Source organism: Manacus vitellinus, unplaced genomic scaffold, assembly GCF_001715985.3.
Source record: "Manacus vitellinus isolate BGI_N305 unplaced genomic scaffold, ASM171598v3 scaffold_11_pilon, whole genome shotgun sequence".
NCBI classification, from domain to species: domain Eukaryota; kingdom Metazoa; phylum Chordata; class Aves; order Passeriformes; family Pipridae; genus Manacus; species Manacus vitellinus.
This window is the reverse complement of record NW_021938895.1, coordinates 94,433-100,327: the sequence shown is the minus strand read 5'-3', so window position 1 is coordinate 100,327 and position 5,895 is coordinate 94,433.

The window sequence follows — 5,895 nt, the reverse complement described above, 5'->3', positions numbered from 1 at the left end:
TAGATATAGATATAGATGTAGATAGATAATATAAAGATATTTAACCAGGCACACCAGCCATGAGGATATAAACTGGCTGGAGAAATCAGCCTGTGTAAGTCCCCGAACGAAATATGATTTATCCTATTTAAATTGGCAGAACCTGCCATAAGATTTCACCTCTGGGACAGTTTTCCTCTTCCTGCAGCAGACAGACTAATAAATCCAGCCATGGACACAGCCTGTGTGCTCCACTGCAGATAAAATATGGATGGAAAAATAAAATATGGATGCAAAGCACCCCGTGAGCACAGCACAGAGCGGTGCCAGAGTGGGATTCAGACACCTATATGTGGATTGCACAAGATCTCACCTATATTTAAGTGGTCAGAATGAATCCCAGCCCATGGATCACTGTGGTTTTCCTCCTGCTGGGAGCTGGCAGGGCCCCATCACTCCTGCCTGCAAGGTAACAAGAGTTAGGGATAAAAATAACCACTGTTGTTATTCAGGACAGGCCCTATAGCAACTGCTGCGTGCCTGAATAATTCATTGCAGCAGGTCAGGCCAAAGAGGACAGAGGGATGGAGAGAGATGGAGAAGGCTGGGATGATAAAAGCAAGGCAGAGGCCTTTCCTGCCTTTTGGGGCTCCCTGGGAGGATGCCAAGTCTTCCATGGGTTCACCTCCCTGCCACATTCCCACAGTTACAGGGTGGAGAGATCAAAACAGCTCACAGAGACTTTTAGCACTTCCTATCCCTTGGAAAAAACAGGAATTAAGCTCTTAAATACAGAGAGGGCCGAAGCTGCAGGGCTCCAAAGGAAGCAGAAGGATCAGGGGTGGATGCAGGAGTGATTTCCATGGGTAGATTGCACACAAGGGGTGCTGGCCAGAACACCCCACCAGCCCTCAGCATGGATTTTCTCCTCCCTTCCTCACACCTCTGTGTGTCAGCATCCACCTGTCCACCTGGATTCTGAGATTCCTTTATGGTGCCTTGTGATCCTTCCAATATTCTGGGGCTTTTTTGTTCTGTGGGCTTTTTTGTTTGTTTGTTTGTGGGGGGGTTTGTTGGTTTTTTTCCCCCTTAGTTCAACTAAATATCAATTTTCAAGCCACAGCTCACTTTCCAAGTTCCATCTATTCACTTTCCCTTATGCTGAGCAACTTTGTCTCACCCATGGAGGGTAGGGGAGAGGCTTGTGGTTCATTCACAGCTCCAAAAAAGGGGGGGAAGAACACCCCAAATTCGATAGAGCGTCACCTTATCATCAAGCAAAACACTGGAGTTGAGGTTTCAGATATATTTGTAATAAAACAAGGATAATTACACAGAATGAAATGTTTTCAATGGAAAAAAACCCACCACTTTCTGTAATTGAAATATTGTGAAGCAAGACCACCTATGAGATGTTTTCATCAGGGTAAATTTTAAGATTTCCAAGGGATTAAAGGGATTTATCCTTACTGGGCTCTCCTGCAGCTGCAGTTGCAGCAGCTGAGCCCCAACCAGGAAATTCACTCTTGCCAGCAGAGCGTTGTCCTGACTCTCATCACTTCCACACATGTGGAAGATATAATTTAATGCTGAAGGAGCCCTTCTTAATCCCCTATCCTGACCTTTTCCCTAACATAGGCTGGAGAATTTCACTCCATCACATCTGCATCTAGCTCAGGCATTTCTGACATCATTTTCTTGAAGTATTTGCTATTCCCATGCACTCTGGTAAATCTTTAAATGTTTCTAGCTCCTGGTTTTTTCCCAGTTGCGGAGAAGAAAAATATGGAAAATTACTGCCAGTGTGCATGAATGGAATTTCTTCACTGAAAAGCACAGCTGGTATCTCACCAGGAGAGCACAGTAAAGGGGTAAGAAGTTAAAGCTCTGACCTTCAGTGCGTTTGGATGGATTGTAGCCACCTTCTTGCTTCCCAGAGTAGGAGCCCAGTGCACAGGGATCTGTTTTTCCTCCCAGATGACACTGGCATGGAATCAGCACAATGATGGGAATTTAAAATCTTGTTGTGGTCCTGCTTCTGATAGACAGCTACTCCAGATCCCACAGGAATTCATCCTCTTTTCCTGCTGTGCAGAAGGAAAATACAGCATTTAATAGAAAACCAAAACAAACCCACAGAGGCTGTGCCTGCAGGCACAAGGAAAACTGAATTCCAAAGGAAACCAGAGGAGTGGTTGAATCAACAAAGCTCTGGAGAGCGTGGCTGTGGAATGGGGCAACCCAACCACTTTTCCAGGGAAGTCCAAAGGGCCCAGACACGGATTGCCCGTGGTTTGGTGTTGCTATTTCTGTCTGCTCATCTGCCCTCATGAGTTCTGGCTGTTACTAAAGACAGTGACAGCTGGTTCCTCTTTTTTTCTATTCTCTCATTTTCTCCACTCACCAAGCCTGAAAATCACCCATCTCTATGTAAAACATCCTTGCCTCTGCCTCAGGATCTCTGGGATCTGCCTTCAGCCATAGGTCAGAACCCGCTGGTCACTTCAGCAAGTGATGCCCAGCTTCAGAATCATAGAATCATGGAACAGTTTGGGCTGGAAGGGACCTTAAAGACCATCATATTCCAACCCCTGCCTTCCACTAGACTAGGTTGCTCCAAACCCTGTCAACCTGGCCTTGGATGCTTCCAGAGAAGTGTTAAAGTGCCTCATCACTCTCACAGGGAAGAATTTCTTCCCAATACTCCATCTACCCCTGCCCTTTGGTAGTGGGAAGCCATTCCCCCTTGTCCTGTCCCTCCAGGCCCTTGTTCAAAATCCCTCTACAGCTCTCCCAGCCTGGATCCAGAGCAGAGGGGCTCCAGCCCTCGGAACATCTCCATGGCCTCCTCTGGACTCACTCCAGCAGCTCCACATCCTTGTTCCCCAGGGCTGGAGGCAGCTCTGCAGGTGGGGTCTCACCTGAGGGGGCAGAGGGGCAGAATCCCCCCCTCCCCTGCTGCCCAGGCTGTGGGATGAGCCCAGGACATGGGAGTTTTTGGGCTGGGAGTGCCCATGGCCAGGGCATGTCCAGCCTCTCACCCACCAGCACTCAAAGTCCTTCTCCCCAGGGCTGCTCTCAATCCATTCTCCACCCCACAGGAAGATGGGAAGCTGAAGCAATTCCCGCAAGACACGTTAGCAATCATCATCAGACTGTCACAATGGGCTCCCTGCTCTGCACAAACCACGAGGAGGCAGGAAAGTCCTGACCCCAAATTGTCACACACTCCTTGTGCAACATGCGGGGAGCAGCTGATGGTGGCAAAATTATCTGTATCAGGAGTTTCTTTCTGATTGCAGGGGCTGAACTTGGAAACTCAGGGCTTTTTTCTGAGTTGTTAGTTAAAGAAAGCCTTAGTGTTCTGCATCTAAATTTTGCCAAACCACGAGCATCAATCCTTGTCCAGTGGGAAGGAGTTTCATATAGGAACAGATGGGGCAGAAAAATTCTCTTCTACCCAAGCATGACAACAACATGTCAATATTCTTTATTACAAGCAAGTACAGGGAAAAGGGAACTTGTCCTACTTTCTGGATCCCATTTGGTGTTTGGAATATCTCAGTTATCTTTGGTGCAAAGCTGCTCTGTTGTCCCTCAGCAGCACAGTGTGAACTCTGTGTTTTGGATGCATCTCGGTGAAGGGAGACCCTGATCCACAAAAGAAGCTCCTCTTTTTGGATGATAATTCAAAGCACCCAAAAATAACAGGCCAAACTTTTTGCAGGGTTTGTGTGGCATGACAGGGAGGGTCTGTGGGGCCAGCAGGTCAAGAGAGGGGATTCTTCCCTTCTGCTCTGCTCTGGTGAGACCCTACAGGTAGTGCTGCATCCAGATCTGGGACCCACAGCATCAGAAGGAAGTGGAGCTGTTGGAATGCATCCAGAGGATGACTGTCCCTGATGGGCTGTCCTGGAGCCAGCTAGCATTGGGTCTGTTTGAAATAGGGGAAGCTTCTGGCAGCTTGTCACAGAAGCCACTCCTGCAGCTATCAAAACCCACTATCAAAACCTGTCCACACAACCCGGAAAAAACTTTAAAGGTCCCTTCCAAGGTCCCTTCCAACCCAAAGCATTCAATGATACATATTTGGGTGGGGAATTACACTATTCAGGACATGTTTGAGGGCACAAAGAGGACTTGAATCCTATCAGATGACTGTAAAGGGTAGGGAGAGCCCAGCCTGGCACAACCTGGTCATAACTCTGGGAGTGATCTCCTGGGCAAACACAACCACACCTGTGTTTTGCCTTGAACGGAAGTGGGTGATTCATTTCAGGGTTTAAAATGTACATGATAGGGAGTAACAGGGACTGCAGCACAGCAGGGTGAGGCTGGGATGAACTACAGGGCATGGCTTGGCAGGTACCAGTCACCGGAGAAAAGGTGATGGAGACAGAGATCAAAGAGATCTCCCTGTGCAGCATCCACCAAGCTTGGTGTGCAAACAGGCTGTGAGTACCCACCAAGGAGAGCAGCTATCCTGCACAGATCTGCCCTTTCCCCCTTGTCACAGCTGCCCTGGAGCACTGTCATGTAGATAACAAGGGAAAAACCTTTCATCAGAGCAAAACAGAAGTGCAGGTTGACCCAGCAATGTGGCAATGTCCATGTTCAGCAGGGATGTCCCACCCCACCATCCCTCTCTGCCTGGGTTGTATTTTATGTCCCACCTGATCTCCAGCCTTGCCATGGTCATGGACTGCGTTCAGCTGAGTGTTCCCATTTCTCCTGTGTGAGAAATGATGGAAAGTTGGGTGGAAGAGGAAAAGCCATGACCTTCATCTCACAGCTACTGAGCATCCCTGGAGATTTCATGGAATCACAGAATAGTTGGGGCTGGAAGGGACTGTAAAGGCCACCTTGTTCCACCCCCCTGCCATGCACAGGGACACCTAACGCTATCCCAGGTTGCTCCAAGTGCTGTTCAACCTGGCCTTGAACACTTCCAGGGATGGGGCAGCCACAGCTTCTCTGGGCAACCTGTGCCAGGGCCTCACCACCCTCACAGGAAAGAATTTCTTCTCAATATCTCATATAATCCTGCCCTCTGGCAGTGGGAAGCCATTCCCCCTTGTTCTGTCCCTCCAGGCCCTTGTCCCAAATCCCTCTCCAGCTCTCTTGGAGCCCCTTTAGGCACTGGAAGGGGCTCCAAGGTCTCCTCAGAGCCTTCTCTTCTCCAGGCTAAATACCTCCAGCTCTCCCAACCTACCTCCAGAACAGAGGGGCTCCAGCCCTTGGAGCATCTCTGTGGTCTTCTATGGACTTACTCCAGCAGCTCCACATCCCTCTGATGTTGTGGGTCCCAGAGCTGGAGGTAGCTCTGCAGGTGGGGTTCACCTGAGCAGAGCAGAGGGACAGAATCCCCTCCCAATTTAAGGAATGCAGGGGGAGGACAATGCAGTATTATGGGTCTTTCAGGAGGATATTTCTTAGAGGGGCAGAAAATGGGAGCAAGATGTCAGTGAGAGGGTCAGGAGGTGCTGATTCTATCCCATCCTCATCCCTGAGCGAAGTGACAGGGAAAAAAATGAGGTCCCCTGCCCACCCTCTTCACCCTGTTGGGTTTTCTCTCCTCACTCTGAGGGCATTGGCTCTCCCCCATACTGGGAGATGTGTGCTGAGATGTGCCGAACCTTCAACCAGGCTGGAGTGATCTTATCAGAGCTGGAAAGTCACGTTCCTGGGCTGCCTCTCCACGGATCCTTTCCCTGCAGAACAAACAGTCCTTCTGTTTCCCTTGTAAACCCATCAAGAAACAGCAGTTCTGACAGGCTGGAACAGCAAAACCCGCATAAACCAGTAGAGGTTGGAGGGGGGAAATGGGTACTCTGTACTCCTAAAATTAACCTGCTCCTGGGATCAGGGTGACTTTATAGCTGAATCCATCACTGTGGTTTTGGCACAGCTCAGTCC